This window comes from Myotis davidii, unplaced genomic scaffold (genome assembly GCF_000327345.1).
Source record: "Myotis davidii unplaced genomic scaffold, ASM32734v1 scaffold933, whole genome shotgun sequence".
NCBI lineage: Eukaryota > Metazoa > Chordata > Mammalia > Chiroptera > Vespertilionidae > Myotis > Myotis davidii.
In genome coordinates this window covers 180,199-197,711 of record NW_006285240.1, presented here as the reverse complement: position 1 = coordinate 197,711, position 17,513 = coordinate 180,199, and the positions used below count along the sequence as shown (strand labels likewise).

Here is a 17,513-nt window from a genome sequence, read left to right as displayed (position 1 = left end):
CCAGCAACAATCGCCCAAAATGGCGCGGTCTCCTCTGCTGCGCTGGCGCACCGAGAGTGGTTTCAGCCGCAGTCTCCAACCGTCCTTTTTTTCCTGGGGGTCCTCGGTCTTTCCTAGCTGCAGACAGTCTCTCAGCTGAAAATCCTATGCCTTTTCGGGCTGTATGCTACCCGTTTCAGCTGCTCACCCTTATCTGCTCCAGGAGAAGGCACAGGACACGTCCCTTTATACCTCCGCCATTTTCCCCCTCGCCTTTACTGTTCTGATACTAATTCTAGCTGTGATTTCCTTCTCTGCCTAATTTACTAGTCTAAGGATGGCACATTTATAGCATGGACCTCCCCTGTGTTTATCCCTTGCCCTTGGCAGACATAGCCAATCAATCACAGCAATCCTCACTGAGCCAGATTCAGCTTCATTATCTCTTCAGCCCACCACTCTAGGGAAGCACAAAGCAATGGGTTGGTATTGGCTCCCAAGTTAAATCTCTTTGCCATTCCTGAACCATCATTTATTTTTGACTCAATCATGTCCTCCAGCACAAGCACACACAGCATTTACCTCAGTGTTTCCTCAGACATTTATCTCTTATGACATCTTTACTTCCAAAGATGAATGGTATATGCGAACAAGCATGTTCATGGTGTTTTGAAGTCTTTCCATATAAATTCCATTTTCACTTAACATTCATAAGATAAAGGTGATTTATCTATGTCCTTCTCCCAGACCTTTTTTTGATGGACCATTATTCATAAACGATGATGTTACATCTTGACTTTTTTTTGAAAAGTTTGGTTTCACCAGATTTGAAAAACAAAATATTTTAATATAGTGGTTTTTTGTTTAATTTAAGTATAACATTTAGTAAATTCATGCACCAGTAGGAATCACCATTTTTTCTTTTCAAACATTGCTATACTTTATGTATCTATATCCTGTGTAGTCATGATAATTTAGTAGAAATGAGCAAGTGGGAACTTAACCTATACATCTTGTAGTTGCCTTATATACCTCTTAATAATACCTGGGGTAAAACTAATGAGGAAATTCCTACTTTTATTTTAAGATGATTAGCTAGATTAAAAAAATCATTGCAGTTGTGTTTTTATTATTTTTTTAATGTTTGAAAACTAATCTGATTAGGCAATATCACTTAGCTAATGCCATAATATTAATTTGTGCAACTCTTTGGCCTATTTTTTTGAAAGTTCAGTGTAAAGAAGTGTTATTTGCTGCTCACCTTACTCAGGTCAAGAGACTGATGTTATTAGTTTTGCCACTCTTCAGATACAGAATTGCAGCTCTGGCAGTTACATCCCTCAGGAAAAACCTACTGTCAGAAGGTGCAGGAGACAGGCCAATTGATCCTTCAGTTTCCAGAGACTGCCAGACTCTTTCTTTTACCATTTGGATTACTGACTTTACAGAGCATCTACAACCTCCTGAAATTGAGTCTGATGATGATGGTACAAATATTATCAAGTGGAGACAAATATTCAGTTTGTTTTACCAGTATGGGCAGCATATAGAATAGCTCTAAACCTGCAAACATTTCATGGAGTTAGGTCCTGGCTCTGCTGCTCTACAAACGACATCTTAAGAAAGTTATTTAACCTCACTAGGACTTACTTTTATCCTCTATAAAATGGGACGATAACAATATCAACCTCAGTGGGGTATTGTGGAAATTAAAGAAGATAATATCAAGGAAACATTTGTAAAAGCATCTGATGAATATTGTTCTGCAATCAGTTATAATTATCCTTAAGTAAAGACAGATATTTTTATTTTGTAGCCTAACATATATTATGGTATTCTGTTCATAAAAGCACCAAGACAAAATGGATTCCACATTACTATATGGAAACAGACCTGAATTAAAGTTTATTTTACTTTGATGTTTTATTCTTTGATTTTAAAACTTATTTTAATTACAAAGGAAATATATATTTATTGTAGAATATATATGTTTGAAAAAAGATAAACATGAAAATCTTAATTCCGTGATACAAAGAAAGCCACCATTACTATTTTGGTCTGTAACCTTTGATTCTCATCCAGTGTGTGTATAAGTATATACATAAAACTTTTTAATAATGAAATTATACTATTTATGTTTTGGAACTATTAAAAGGTGAACTTAGGTTCAAAATTTCCAATAGTTTATTTAAACAAACATCAATTTGAATTGCCACACCAAACAGGATGTGGTTAGGAGGACTCCCCCAAAGGGAGCTAGGGGAAAGGTTTTTATAGAGTAGACAGAAATGCACAACAAGGAAGTAATTGGATGGGATTTAGCATAAGTGGTTGCCTTATTTGGAAAGACTTGTTGACTGTGATTGGTTGTGTTCAGTTTTATTTTCTCATATTTGAGTACACTGACTCTGGCTTAGGTTTTGGTTTGCTTATATAGGCTGCTAAGGCATTAGAGCAGCCCCAATTCAACAGCCTCCTTGTTCGTTTATTTTAACGAGACCATAGATTTATTAGGAATATCTTTATTAACCCATTATCCAAGACTTTAGATAGTATTTTGCTACATAATTTTTAGAGATTTCATGGTATTCTATAATGTAAGTATTTAAGTAATCCTACTAGAATACTATTTGGGCATTTGGAATTTGAATTATTTTTCCTTTTAACTCTTTTTCTTTTATACTCACTATTTCAAATGGATCTACAGTGAGTACTTCTTGTACTTATATCATTCTGCACACTTTAACTCATTTCCTTAGGATAAATTCTTAAAGATAGAATTATTTGATCACAAGGTAGGTACGTTTTAATGTTTTAATTAAGAGTAATTTAAAGATAGGTAATGGATTCACACAGTACCAAAATAAAAAACCTAGAACATGATAAGCCTTTCACCACAATCATTCATCTACTAGAGGCCTGATGCACTAAGATTCATGCAAGAATGGGCCTTCCTTCCCCTGGCTGCCAGCACTGCATTCGCTCTGGCCGCAGCTGCCTTTCTGCCTACAGGCCCAGAGCAGCTTGGACGTCCTGGCCTGCCCCTGGTCTCTCATGTATGCAAATTAACCCATCATCTTTGTTGGGTTAATTTGCATACTCACTCCTGATTGGCTGGTGGGTGTCATAAAGGTACGGTCAATTTGAATCTTTCTCTTTTATTAGTGTAGATTCATTTCCAACCTATCTACCTACATCTCTACCTGCTTCCTCTTCAATAATTTTCTAACCTTCCAGGGATTTTTTTTTACAGTATATTGAAGCAAATAAAAACATGTACTGTCTTGCTGACTCTTTCACACAAATGGAAGCATATAAGATCCATGTACTACTTTCTTCTCTCAAAAGTACATCTTATTCTTATTTTTGCATACAGTTCCACTGGTAGATGTGAAGGTGATTTCACCTTTTGCTATGACAAGCAGTGCTGTAATAAATAGGCATTATCTGCACTTTTTAAGTCTGTTGAATAAATTCCTAGAAGCAAAATTGCTGATCAAGGAATATATGAATTTATAATTTTGTTAAATATTGCAAACTGCCTGCCTTAGGGATTTCAGCAGTTTACAATAACAGCAGAAATGAATGGGTGTCCCTTCTTCCCTCCAGCTTTGCTGAAAGAAGATGTTATCAAATGGTTGGATTTTTGTGGACTAGGTAAAATATGGTGTCTCAAAGTGGATGTAATTAGCATTTCAGATTGAGAACCTTTTATTTATAGAAGCCATTTGAATTTGTCTTTTCACTTTGTTTACAGTATTGGCTTTGTTTTTGTCATGAAGACTAAGAAACACTGTAGATATTTTTGTGGTTGAATTTATCAATCTTTAAACTTATGTGTTATGAACTTTTGGGATATGATTACTGAGATTATAAATTAATTTTTTGTGTCCCCTGTTCTCACAGAACTCTCATGATAATAGTGGTTTCTGCATGGCTGGCTTGGCTCAGTGTTGAGCATCGACTTATGAACCAGGAGGTCACTGTTCGATTACAGGTTAGGGCACATGCCTGGGTTGCGGGCTTGATCCCCATTGTGGGGCCTGCAAGAGACATCTGATCGATAATTCTCATCATTGATGTTTCTATCTCTCTCCCTCTCTCTCCCTCTCTGAAATCAATATCTAAAAAAAAAAAAAATAGTAGCTCCTTCCCTTCTTTCTTGCATTTACATCTTTGATCTATTTGGATTATCTCCTGACATAAGGTAGGAGAGGTGGATCCAGCTCTTCTTTCCTCTAAATTTTCTAGCTGTTGCCAGCACCATTTTATCTCTTGTTCTGAAATGCTACCTTCATCTTATTGTACTAAATTCCAACTTGTTTGGTTCTATTTCTGGATTTTTCTTCCTCTCCCATTTTTCTGTGTGTCAGTGCAACCATTGCCTTTATTATTAAAGATTTAATAAATTTTAATATCTGGTGGGACAAGTCCCTGCTCATTTCTTTTCTATTTTAAAATTTGTCTGGATGGTGTCTTTTGGTTTTTGTTCACATCAAATTCTGAAATAGCTAGTCTAGTTCCAAAACTTGTCTTAAAAAAATCCTGTTAGACTTTTTCACTGGAATCACATTACATTTATGGATTACCATGAGAAGTGACAACTTTATAATGTAGGGTCTGCTTTCTTTGGCATCATTCAGGAGAGTTATAGTGTTTTCTCTATATATGTCTTGAACATTGCATATTAAGTTTATTGCTATTTGTTACATCCTTTCTGTTGCTCTCTGTAAATGTTTTTTCTCTTCTTATATATTCCAGTGCTCTAAAATTTTTAAGTTTATATGGAAGCTATTGATTTTGATATTCATTTTGTATGTCATTATGTTAGCAAATTCTGTCATTATTTACAGTAATTTTTCAGTTAGATTCTCTTTTTTTTCTGGGTATTAGTCAAAACCTTTACAGATAGGAATAGTTATAGTCTCCTCCTTCCTAATATTCATCATTGAAATTGTGTTCTTTTGTATAAATGTATTGTTCCCCAGGTATCCTGCTTGACTTTACTGAGAATTTTCTAATTAAGTATTTAAAAAAAACACACAACAAAATTTTGTTAGGGGAAGATCCATCTATTTTTATTTGATTGAGTGTTTTCTGTTCATGTGCTTGTTTTTATTAAGGAAGTCTTTTGAATTTTATCAGATGCCTTTTAGGAGCTGTAAGGTAATCATATTACATTCCTTTTATGATGAATTACATTCTGAGATTTCCTAAAATGGAATGATTCTTGATATTTCAATGCTGCTCTATTATGTTTACTAATATATATTGATGGTTTGTGTATAGATTGTCTTGAGTGAGATTGTTTTCTAGTTCTGGGTGTGTGTATGTATGTCTATGTTGGAGACAACGTCATGGACACTTCTCAAAAGTAATTTGGACTATTTCCTCCTTTCTCTGTGCTCTGAAACACTGACTAGCCTGCAATTTGTTTATTCTTTAAAGATTTGTTAGAAATCTGTTAAAATATTTTGGCCTAGTGCTTCCTTTTTTGGTGATAGCTCTAGGTAACATTCCCTACATATTTTATGAAATATGAGCTGTTTTCATTTACTGTTTCTTTATAGTTGCTGTTGCTAAATTACATATGTATATTTTGCTTGATTGCCTGAAGAATTCTTTTTGTATCTTTAATAACATTATAAGAATTTATCTTAGTGATGAGTATTCTTGTATGTAATACAAAACTTTTCTATTTTTTAAGGTACATTTAAATTAAATTTATTGGGGGTGACATTGGTTAATAAGATCATAGAGGTTTCAAATGTAAAATCCTCTAATACATCATCTATATATTGCATTGTGTGCCCACCACCCAAAGTCAAATCTTCTTCCGTCACCATCATAACTTTCCTTATTCCTATAGGGTCTTATTTTTTTAATGTCTTCATTGCTTTTAGCTGTTTTCTGGGAGGACCAAGGCAACATTCTTATTTTCACAGTCCTGTACTAATATCTGCTAGAAGTCCAAATTGGTATTTTCCTTATTATTTAATCAGCATTGCCATGAAAAATATTGTTATTAATCTTGATATTAGTGTGAATCATAAGCTCATATGAAAAGTCAATATATTTGAAGTTAAGTGCACAAGTTCTAGCGAGGGAAGCCTACGTCTCCTGCCCCTTCACTGGAAAGGTGCAAAAGCAACTTTCATAATAGAATTCACATCTGACTGAGAGCAATGGACTGAGTCCCATTTGATTTTAAAGTCTTGGTTATCATTCCTTTGAGAACAGGGTCACAGGAAGAAAATATGATTTTGGTAGCAAATGACAATGTTAACATTTTAAGACTTCATAAAAACAGACTGGAATTATTTAATGGCTAATGTTTCCCCTTGTATTGGTTTCCCTCCGGCAATGAAATGTTTCAGTGAATTTCCTCAAGAATGTTAGTGTAGTCAGAGGTTTGTCATACCACCCAAAATCTGAGTGTGCTTCAGTGTGTTTGGCTACTAAGTGAACAGCTTGGAGAAATTTAAATGATTCAGGTAAAAATTAGAATAATTTCATTTTTATAACGCAAAAAAAGGGTTTAAAATGTGGCCCAGTTGTCTCCAAATAAATGACTCATCTTGTGAGCTTTTATTACAGTTCTGCAGACTTTATTACTTCTCAGATAATAAGGCTACAGTGTCTAAATATCATAGTTGTATATGCCATTTAGAATGAACAATGGGAATTTTCTCCCTTCTTTGAAAATGTTGTTTTTTAATGTGTTTAAGAGCCACTAGGATGGTGAAAACTATATGAAGTTTGTTAGATCTTGCTTTGGTGTCTTGCATACATTTGACCTATAGAACAAGAGCTATTCTGCTGGTAGAAAGGACATTATGTCAGTAAGCTTTCATTTGTTTCATGATTTTTATTGGTGCAATGCTCTTTATGTTCTGTCTTCTATTGCTCCCAAGATTAGTACAATGTGAATGGAAAATTAGGAGTATAGAATTTTCCTTGTTGATTTGGTCTGAGGCTCTGAGCATTTAATGCCATTTTCTTCCACTTTATGATAAACACTGAAGAGGAAGTGCAGGGCTGACTGAGCCAGCTGTGTTTATCCTCTACTGGCTGCCCTCCGTCTTGTCTTTATGAAAGGTCTTTTAATTACAACTAACCTCCTCCAGCCATGGGCTTTTTTTGATGACAGATTCTAAGAAGAAAAACACACATGCATAACTTACAAGATCATAAGGCTTTTCATGTACTTTTGCATCTTGACAAATAACTCTACACCCCAATTATGGAATGTTTCATTTCACAGTTTCTTCTACATTAACAAAAAGCAGCCCAAATTGTTCTTTCAGTATCTATCTTACATGATTGTTTGGATCAAATATGTATTTAAATATATACTTTCTTGCATGTTTCCTCTTTATTTTCTCAAGACACAATTGAAACAAATATAGGAATAAAATTCTGACAAGAGGATACTTCAGAAGATAACTGGAAATTCGGTCACATTTTTTGAATGACTTGTTACTTAATACCCAGAACTTACAGGAGACTGAGTGTTCTTATCCAGCGAGGGTTGACAACCTAGAAGGTGAACTGTGGTTGGTGCCCTAACACAAGTATGCAGAAATGAAAAGACCCCACAGGATAAGTCTGTATCAAGTTTCATAGAAAACCCTAAGCAATGAACTGTAGTTACCACATTCCAAGGGCAAGACCCAGACTAGAACCAGGTCAATGAAAGGTGCAGAATCTCCAATAGAGCTGAGATGGAAGGAGCGAGGAGAAAATTGAGTAGGATTGTGGATCACTTATGAATGAAGCAGCAGTGTCTGCTGTTTAGCTTTATTACTCCTAGCCACCTTTTGTGTGACAAGGTTGGTCTGCTTTAAGATATCCCTGCGACGCCGGACCGGTTTGGCTCAGCGGCAGAGCATCGGCCTGCGGAGTGAAGGGTCCCAGGTTCGATTCCGGTTAAGGGCACGTACCTTGGTTGTGGGCACATCCCCAGTACGGGGTGTGCAGGAGGCAGCTGATCAATCTCTCTCATAGATGTTTCAGACTCTGTATCCCTTTCCCTTCTTCTCTGTAAAAAATCAGTAAAATATGTTTTAAAAAAAAGATATCCCCGCGAAGTGTTACTCTCTGCAAGCTTTTCCTAGACTTAGCCGCTTGAAGGTCTTGTCATAACCCAGAGAAACAGAGGTGAAGGTGGTCCTCAAAACTGGAAAGTGCTGCCAGGAAGGGAACAGTTTCTTCAGAAAAGGGGCATTGGCATCTCAAGCCTTTCTCTGAGGAGGAAGCTGTGACCCTGATCTGCAGAGATTCAGGAAAAACCCTCTCCCTGGAGAGGAGACTTCAGATGCCCATCTTTTATCTTTCCCAGACTCACTCATTCTTTAAGATACTCAGAGCAACCTGGACCTCTAGGTGGTATATATCTTTCATGACACAAAAGCTATTAAGAAGATCGCTGTGATGGTGCAGTAAATTGCATTTCACAAAACACTGGGAGCTGATTCTGACTGCTCGCATTCTCCTCGCCCTCACTTTGTATGCACACCTCCGCGCATTATGTCTGCCGTTGTAGTATGCTCTCATATTTCTTCTGCTCATTTACACTGTACTCAGATTGCCACGGAACTGAAAGGCATCTGAGTGATCATGGGTCAGCATTTTACAGGTGTCAGCACTGAAACTTGAGAGGGGGCTCCCTGATCAAGGTCATAGAGCAGTGTGTGGCAGAGTGGGGGGACAAGCTCTGGATTACACCTTGCACTTCATGTAAATAAATACAAACGGGAAATCTTAGCTTTTCACTCAAGACTCACTTCCTTCAATGCAGCTATTACTCACTGTGTAGCAAGGTCGCTGGTTTGAATCCAGGCAACACTGTCCTCTTGCTCTGTGACCATGAGCAAGTCCTTTGTCACCATTGTCTCAATGTCTTAATCGGTAAAACGGAGAAGATAATTGCTCCTAGGGTTAAGAACCTCAAATAAGTTAATATTAATGTGTCAGGGCCAGCCTGACAGGGTGGAGCCAGGCTGAGGCAGGGAGGTGGGAATTGAGAAAAGAAAGAAAGACAGGAAAGCGGGGTCGGGAGGACCCCAGTTCTCTTGATGAACTGAAGCGAGTTTATTAGCTATACAATCCTATTTATACACAACACACTGAATAGGAGGTCTGTCAAGAGGAATGTATTCTTTGTCCCTCTTAATCTCTAAGAGAGAGAGATACAGCAGAAGGACAAGTTCTCAGTACAGCATAGCTCAGTAAATAGTTACAGACTTCTTGGCAAGCTATGAAAGGCTGTTCTCATTCTACCAATGTAACTCCCATTCTACTTATAACCGCCATCCAAACAAGTCTGGGACAACTATGTGGGTAAGGGTCCCAGCCTTGCTAGCCCCTTCAGGTGCAAGGACCTTGCCAGCTTACATCTAGCCCCCAACATTAATGAAGCACATAGAATAGTGCCAGGCTTTAATAAGTGCTCAATAAAGATAAGTTGTCATTATTATTACTGTCCTTATTAATCACACTTTCTTTTCCATGTTATATTTTTTCATGAATACTACCCAGTTAGCACTTGCTTATTTTCTAGCTCTTTTATTTAGAATGTTAGTTTTTTATAGTTGTCCCAAATAAGTCATTTCAGAGTAGAGACTATGCCCTATATTTCTTTTATGTACCTCCATAGACCTTGGCACAATGCTCGATGCAAAATAGGAATTCTGTAAATACTATTTTCTTTTTCTGCTGGTGGCTTTTAAGATAAATAGGTATTTAATAGTTGCAACTCTGGACAAGTTTTAGATGTTCTCAAAGAAAATGCCATTAAAATACGGAAGCGGTAAAATATGCCAGTGCCTTTGTGAAAAAGCAACGAGCCCCACACACTCATAGTGTTTGAAGGTACATACAATATCTTTACATGTTTGGGATGTTTTTAGAAGCAGTGGGTCAGAGGACAGAACATTTTGCATTATTACCAAGGCCATTATGTGAGACACTATTGGATACCTTCAAACTGTATACTGTTACCATAGTGATATTAATAGTAGTACTCATAGCCCTGAATTATGGACAATATTTTCATAAGACTCATTTTCACTTTATATTCTTGGCTACACATTAAAATTGCTTGGCAAGCTTTTTTAAAAATTTGAGATAAAATTGACATATAACATTGTATCAGTTTTAGGGGTACAACTTTATGATATGATATATGTATATATTATGAAATGACTCCAAGTTTAGTTTATATTCATTACCACACATACTTTTAACTATTTTTTCTTGTGATGAGATTAGGTTAAATATTCTTTACTGACTTTATACAATCAAAATGTGTAAGATTCCAAGTTTTCTGACTTCTATAAATCAAAGAAAAAAATCTATGTTCTTATTAAGGACAAAAAATAGGTACTTAGGTAAGAGATATGGGATAGAATTAAAGAAACAACAATATTTGTAGGCATAATTAAATATTTTAGTCACTTTGCTTTAAGGTGCTAGCAATTTTCTTCCAGTGAAGGGGGTGGTGAAGAAAGTAACTTGAGTCTGGCTGGTGTGGCTCAGTGGCTGAATAGACCCATGAAACCAGAGGTCACAGTTCTATTCCCAGTCAGGGCACATGCCCAAGTTTGTGGGCTCAATCCCCAGTAGGGGGTGTGCAGGAGGCAGCTGATCAATGATTCTCTCTCATCATGGATGTTTCTATCTTTCTCGCTCTCTCCCTTCCTCTCTGAAATCAATAAAAATATTTTTTTTAAAATCTCAAGACTTAATAACCTACTCCCCCCCAAATTAGAACTATTCCAGGGAGTTAGAAAAGTGAGCCTGGGGAAAAGCAATCTGATTAGAACATTCTATATTGCAATAAAAACCTGTTAGATATTTTACCTTGTAGAGAGATTTTCATCATAAAAGGAAACTGTTCATTAACCCCAAATTACTTCTAATTTAATGATTAGCAGTTAATATGATGAAAAAGTGAAGTAAGATTTTCGATATCCTATAACAGGGGATTGCTTGGGAGTGGGAGGTATGGGAAAATGAAGCTTAATAGCATCACTTAGACAAACCATTCATATCTGGACTCTACTTTTCAAGTTAGTTCATTAATTCACTCACTCAGCCTCATCTAGTTAATGAAGTATTTGTTGGAAACTTCTGCTTTATAATAGGTCTATAGTTTAGTGGAAGAAACTAAGTATACCAATCTTTGTAATATAGCTGTTTAATGCTAGAATAATACTACACTCAGGGTTCCTGGTGAGCAAAAGGACATCTAACTTAGCTATCATTTACCCTTTTAGGTTCATGAAATTGCTCCAGGAAGCTTCATGCTTGAGTTAGGTTTCAAAGATGAAGAGTAGTTTGCTGAGACTCTTGCTCAGTAATTATTATATGAATGACAGATGGTGGAGAAGGAAGTCATGAGACATAAAGGAACATGACAATTCGGGAAAGCAGCTTAAGCCTGGGGTACTTTTTATTGGTGTGGCTCAGGAACCACATGCATCAGAACCGACTGGGGGTACTGCTTCAATATGTAAAGATCTGGGCCCACCCAACACCCATTGAATCAAAACACAAGGCTAGGGTCAAGGGGTCTCGTCCTTTTTAATAAGCATTGTATCTCAGGTGATATATATGATAAAGTTTAAGAAGCACCAACACAAGTTTTATACTGGAAAGTGATTGAAGGTGAAGAGAAACTGGGAAGGGGCTGGACCTTGACAAGCATGGAATGACTTGCTGGGGAATCTGCCTCAATTTTAAGTGAAGTGATACTTTATTTGCATTTTTCTGCTCTGAAACCATCAGTTTTCTACATGGAGAACTCTAGTGTTTTCAGATACGGCCATGGCAGAAGTGGTAAGGCTTCGATAGGAAATGTTGGTTTTAAGTTAGATGCTTATAAACTGGGGGGACTCTACCTAGGGGTAAAAGACTAACTTCCCAAAATTAATGCTCTAACTATTCCATTCTCATTCTCAAACCCAGCTTCTCTGTGGCTGGTCACCAGAAATCACATCCCAAGGGAAGGAGACTGTGATTCTCACAGGGTGTACTAACTTCACTCTGTTTTATCCAGCTGCCCACAACCCCTGCTCAACCCCTAATTCCAGTCAGCCAGTCTGCATATTTGTGCCTCTAGTCACAAGACAGAGCAGGAAGGAGGAGGAGGACAGGAAGTCAAATCCCAAAGCTCCCCTCAAAAATTCCTGCCGGGGCTGGTCAGGTACACTTCTGTGAGTTATTCAGAATAAAGGCTGAACGCTTTTTTTCTACATATCCTTATTAGTATTGAAATATAACCTTTACACTCCATTCACATTCATTTCCTTCAAATGATTTTTCTATATTTCTTATGTGTATTATTATCACACTAGAGGCCTGTTGCCTGAAGAGATTCGTGCAATAGGCCTTCCTTCCCCTGGCTGCTGCACCAGTTTTCCTCCAGCACCCGGGACCCAGGCCTTTGATCCGGCCACAGCAAGGCTTGGCTTCTCTGCTGCGGCCGCAGTGAGGCTACAGTGGAGAAGCCAAGCCTCTTCAGTCTTCAGTCTTCACTCTGGCCAGAGCCTTCAGTCTTCGCTCTGTGCCTACATATGCAAATTAAGTGCCATTTTTGTTGGTTTAATTTGCATAGTCACTCTGATTGGCTGGTGGGCATAGCGGAGTGACACCAATTTGCATGTTTCTCTTTTATTTGCGTAGATATTTGCACCATAAAGATAACACTCTTCTTATCCTTTGGTAATAATCTATGTGAGACTGTATTAAGAAAATCATATCTAATACTCTATACACTGTGGGTGAATTTTAGACACACAGTAAGATATTAATATTTAGTTTCATGTTTTAATATTTAAAAATATAATCAAGTTTCTGTGTCCCAGTTTTTAGGTAGTTTTGGTCCTCTGTTGAATAATAAAACTTCCAATCTTTCTTTCTTTCTTTTTTTTTTTTGTATAAAGGTATTCCAAAAGTTCTGGGACTGTCTGCCTCTCTCTGGGTTACATTGAATGAAAAAATATATTTGGGCTTAGATAAAGTGTCATGTTTTAGGAGTTTAAGGGTATGTGTGTCTGAACCAGTGCCAAATAGGTTTGCCCATTCAGGAAACCCACAGTCTTCAGCTTAGGCTTTAGAAATTGACTGAAACACTTGAGAAACAAGGAACTCCATTTAAACACACACACACACACACACACACACACACACACACACACACACACACCCTCAATTCAGATGGATCCAAATTTGATTCTTGGGCTTTTTAGCCACTGATGAGGACATCTTGTGCATCAATTGATGCTTATTTTAGTTATCTTTTCTCTTATCAAGTATCTTGGAATTGGCCTCATTCATCCCTGAGGCAGGTTATTGTTACCAGCATTTGAATTGCCTCCTTAATTCACTTCAAACATCAGTTTTCTAATTCTTTGGCTGTTTAAATTAATCAAAGGAATTAAAGACGACTAATTACTGGCTCTGTTCCTATAGTTACAAGTGCCACATTCTGACAACTTCAGAAACAAGGTTGGCTATTTTGGGCTTTCTTTGATTACACTCTTCAGAAGCAAGGATGGGCAGTGTATTTTCTTTTCTTTTTATTAGTCGATACTTCCTAAACAGGAAATAAAATCATAGTGTGCTGAAGGATAAATTAGGGCTCATGTAAGGTCATTTTAAGGTGGACATCAATGTTAACTTTAGGAAAACAGATCATATCTTAGTTTTCCATTTCATTATATATCCGATTGTAGTGTAGATATATAATTTCTTTTGTATCTTTTAGGAAAGTATCACAGGCCTTAAGCACCTCACTTGAAGGAGATAAATGTGCTAACAGCAACAGAATAATGAGAAGTAATTATTCTACTAAATGAACTTTCAACTCACGTTTGTTAAATATGTAAGGTATGTCAGGCACTGTGGTAGAAGCTGGAGTTAAAATTGTTATAAAAAATACAATTTTTGAGATGACTATATTTGAGGTCTGGGTTAGATGGAACACAGTTTTTCTTGGGCTGCAGTGGAATTACAACTCAAACCATGCTGCCGACTCGTGGACTCTAAATCCTCTCCTGCAAATCTGGAGTTAAAGGGAAGGGAAGAGAAGGGAACAATTCTTCCTAGAGTTGGTGTGAGGGGGAGACCATAAATTGGCCTTTGCAGGGGGTTAGAACCATTCTTTACCCCCCAAAAAGAGTTAGTTGTAGCAACCACGTTGCAAATTAATGTTTTTGTGTATGGTTGGGGGTGGGTGGGTGAGGAGAATAAATATATGTGTGTGAAGGCTATAAAACTTAGTTTTTCTAAAAAGTACATTTTCAAATAATATGAGCATATACAGTCAATTCTGTTAACACTACATATGAATTTCTAAAAATCACCACATTATGAAAATTTCACAAAAACCACAACATAGCTTATGGGACGAATGGAGTTGGGGATACAAGACTCAAAACCTTCACTGACATGAAATGAAGATAGGAACCTAGTAAAAATGGGAGCCCGCTTTTATGCGTGTTCATTGGGCAAGAAACACATAAATACTCTGATAAATTTGGTGCTTTGCTTTGGTGACCTGAAGTTTGCAAGTGGAAGTGAACGACAGGAGGATTGCAGCTTGTAAATTATTGTGGAGTGGCAGAAGGAAGATGATCTGAAAACGGACAGAACATTTCGATCCCCGATGTGGATAGGTATGATTCCTAGCACACTAAGGCAGCTGGTAAATATTTAAGGGGTGTGCATGTGTGTGTTTTTCATATTCTTCTATAGCTCAACTCGAATGGGTGCAGTTTTCTACTGACAAAGTTGTATAGAAGCAAATGTGAAATTTGCTTTATGTTTAAATTGTTCCCTAACATATGAATTGCATTGAAATAGATTTGCATTTTATACCAAGCATGATGCATACTGAGGTAAAAACTCCCTTCTCTCCAAAGTACTCAAGCTATGTCTTGATTTTGGTATATACTAGTATGTTCTGATTATTTACACATGTCATTTCCTTGAATAGGTGGTAAGCTCTTTGAGGGCAAAGGCTGTCTCTGATAACTGCTTTGATTTCTACAGTACCTAGTGAGATTACTTACTCATAAAAAACACTACTACAGACAACTTGTGGACTGAATAGTGGTAACTGTATAGAAGATTGAGGCATAGATTAATAGATTTCGAGAAGGCAAGAAAGAAATGTTTCAAAAAGATAAAATAGATGATGGTGTGTTCTGGGAAGTTGTGTTTATTATGGGGTTGTAATGAACGCACAGGACTGAGGTGCAGATATGTAGAAATACTGGTATATTAGGTGTGTATTACAGGCTATTTAGCCCTGATGTACCTTTTTTGGGATACCCAGGTTTAAGTGAAATAAGTGCTTTTCAATAGAAGTAACAAGAAGCAACTTGAAAAGTAGGCTGAGGAGGTAGGGTGCCATAGCATCTTGGACAAATATTGGGCTTCACCTTGTTTCCATGAAGCCCAGGATGTTCCTGGAGTCTTAAAGCTGTGGTGAAGAAGGGAACAGAGACAATAGCTTTGAGTGCCCTGTAATCATTTCAAATTTAGGTTACTTTGTTTATAAATTGCACAATTCCCTGGTTGCTAAAGAAGAAATGTCTGGCCCTTCTGGTTTGACTCAGTATTTGAGCACCGACCCATGAACCAGAGGTCAGGGTTCAATTCCAGGTCAGGGCAAATATTACCCAAGTTGTGCGCTCAATCCCAATAGGGGTCATGGAGGAGGCAGCTGATCAACGATTCTCTCTCATCGTTGATGTTTCCCTCCTTCTCCCATCCTCTCTCTCAAATCTATCTATCTATCTATCTATCTATCTATCTATCTATCTATCTATCTATCTATCTTCTATCATCTATCTATCTATCTATCTATCTATCTATCTATCTATCTATCTATCTATTTTTTAAGAAGAAATGTTTGCAAGTAGTCAAGCCATGGTTTGCAGCAGAATAATCAGGACAATGGTGATGGTGGAACTATGCCTTGTTTTTGTGGAGATGAGCCTCAGGGCTTTCTTAGTCTCAACTAGAATCATTTTATCTTTCCTCCTCCTTTCTTCCCTACAGGACAATAGAACTCCTACAGAGGGTGGAGGCTAGAGCAGTGATGGCGAACCTTTTGAGCTCGGCGTGTCAGCATTTTGAAAAACCCTATCTTAACTCTGGTGCTGTGTCACATATAGAAATTTTTTGATATTTGCCACCATAGTAAAACAAAGACTTATATTTTTGATATTTATTGTATATATTTAAATGCCATTTAACAAAGAAAAATCAACCAAAAAAGTGAGTTCGCGTGTCACCTCCGACACGCGTGTTATAGGTTCGCTGTCAATGGGCTAGAGTGTAGAGCTTAGGGTAGCTGCACATATTTGTCTCATCATTGGGATGGTTGTTTAAGGAGAGATATTTGGGCTGAATCATGTAAAGCCTATAAAACTTTAGGCAAGACTTTCCATTCAAATAAATATGAAGCCAAATTGACAGTCTTAGATCTAAAAACTTAAGAACTGTTCTTCCATAAATGGCTATAACTTAATTTAAAATGTGCAGTGGGAGAATGCTTGATCTCAAAAACTGCTGTATTACAAAAGCAGTGCTTTTTTGTAAAACGTATAAAGCATCTATAAAAATTGCCTTAAGGCATTGTTGGAAGAAGGCTTCATAACGTACACTCAACTCAATAATTTAGTGACAGATTATCCAGTTTATAGATGATTTAGACCTTGAATTTTTCTTATGTTATCAGCCTTTGCGGCATTTCCTACAACATTTATTTGATAAGAATATTGAAGTTAAAAGTTAGTAAGACCGGTCAGTCAATTACATTATCAGTTACAATTTCATTTAAAAGTTTGGTAGAAGAGGAAGTGGGATTTAGAATCATCTGTAGATCCCATTAATCCATTATATTCCTCTAGTAAATTAGCACCCCAAAAAATCAAGCGTTACCCATTAGCACTTCTGGAAATGCAACTCAAATACTGTGCTCTGAAGAAGGACATAAAGAATACCATCGTCTTTGATAAGGAATAGTAGTGAAAAGCCAGAGGTGCAAAGGGATTTTAAAAATTTGATTGTAAACTATCTTTACTTTTTCATTTTTTTCTCTGGGATAAAATTGTAAATGGATGAATTACACATGAAACTATTTTCCATTTGAACCAACGAACCAAATGTCTGTCTATATCCTCTGTCTGAAAAAGTTGGAAATAGGCGTGAGGTACCAGACTAGTTTTGCTGAATTAGTAAACCCAACAGTTAGCATCTTCACTATGGGTAACTTAGCAAGGAGTGGTACCTGTGTTCCTGTACTCACTGCTCTCAGTCCCATATAACCTGTGTTCTTCTGAATACTAGAATCCCTTTGCCCTGATCTTATAATACAATGTCTAGTAACAAAGTACTTCATAAACATTTGTGTTCCAGATATTGTCTTAAGTAGCAGGATTATATGCAAATTTGGACTCTTGACGCTAAAGAATTCAGAGTCTGGAAATGGATACAATGTGAGTGTGGCAGATTTCTTC

The 17,513-nt window shown here is 37.0% G+C and overlaps 1 pseudogene; it reads right to left on the bottom strand.

Moving 5' to 3' along the window:
* The window catches only part of LOC102757291, a 23,308-nt pseudogene extending 14,438 nt beyond the window's left edge, over nucleotides 1-8,870 (bottom strand).
* Between the last annotated feature and the right edge of the window lie 8,643 nt (nucleotides 8,871-17,513).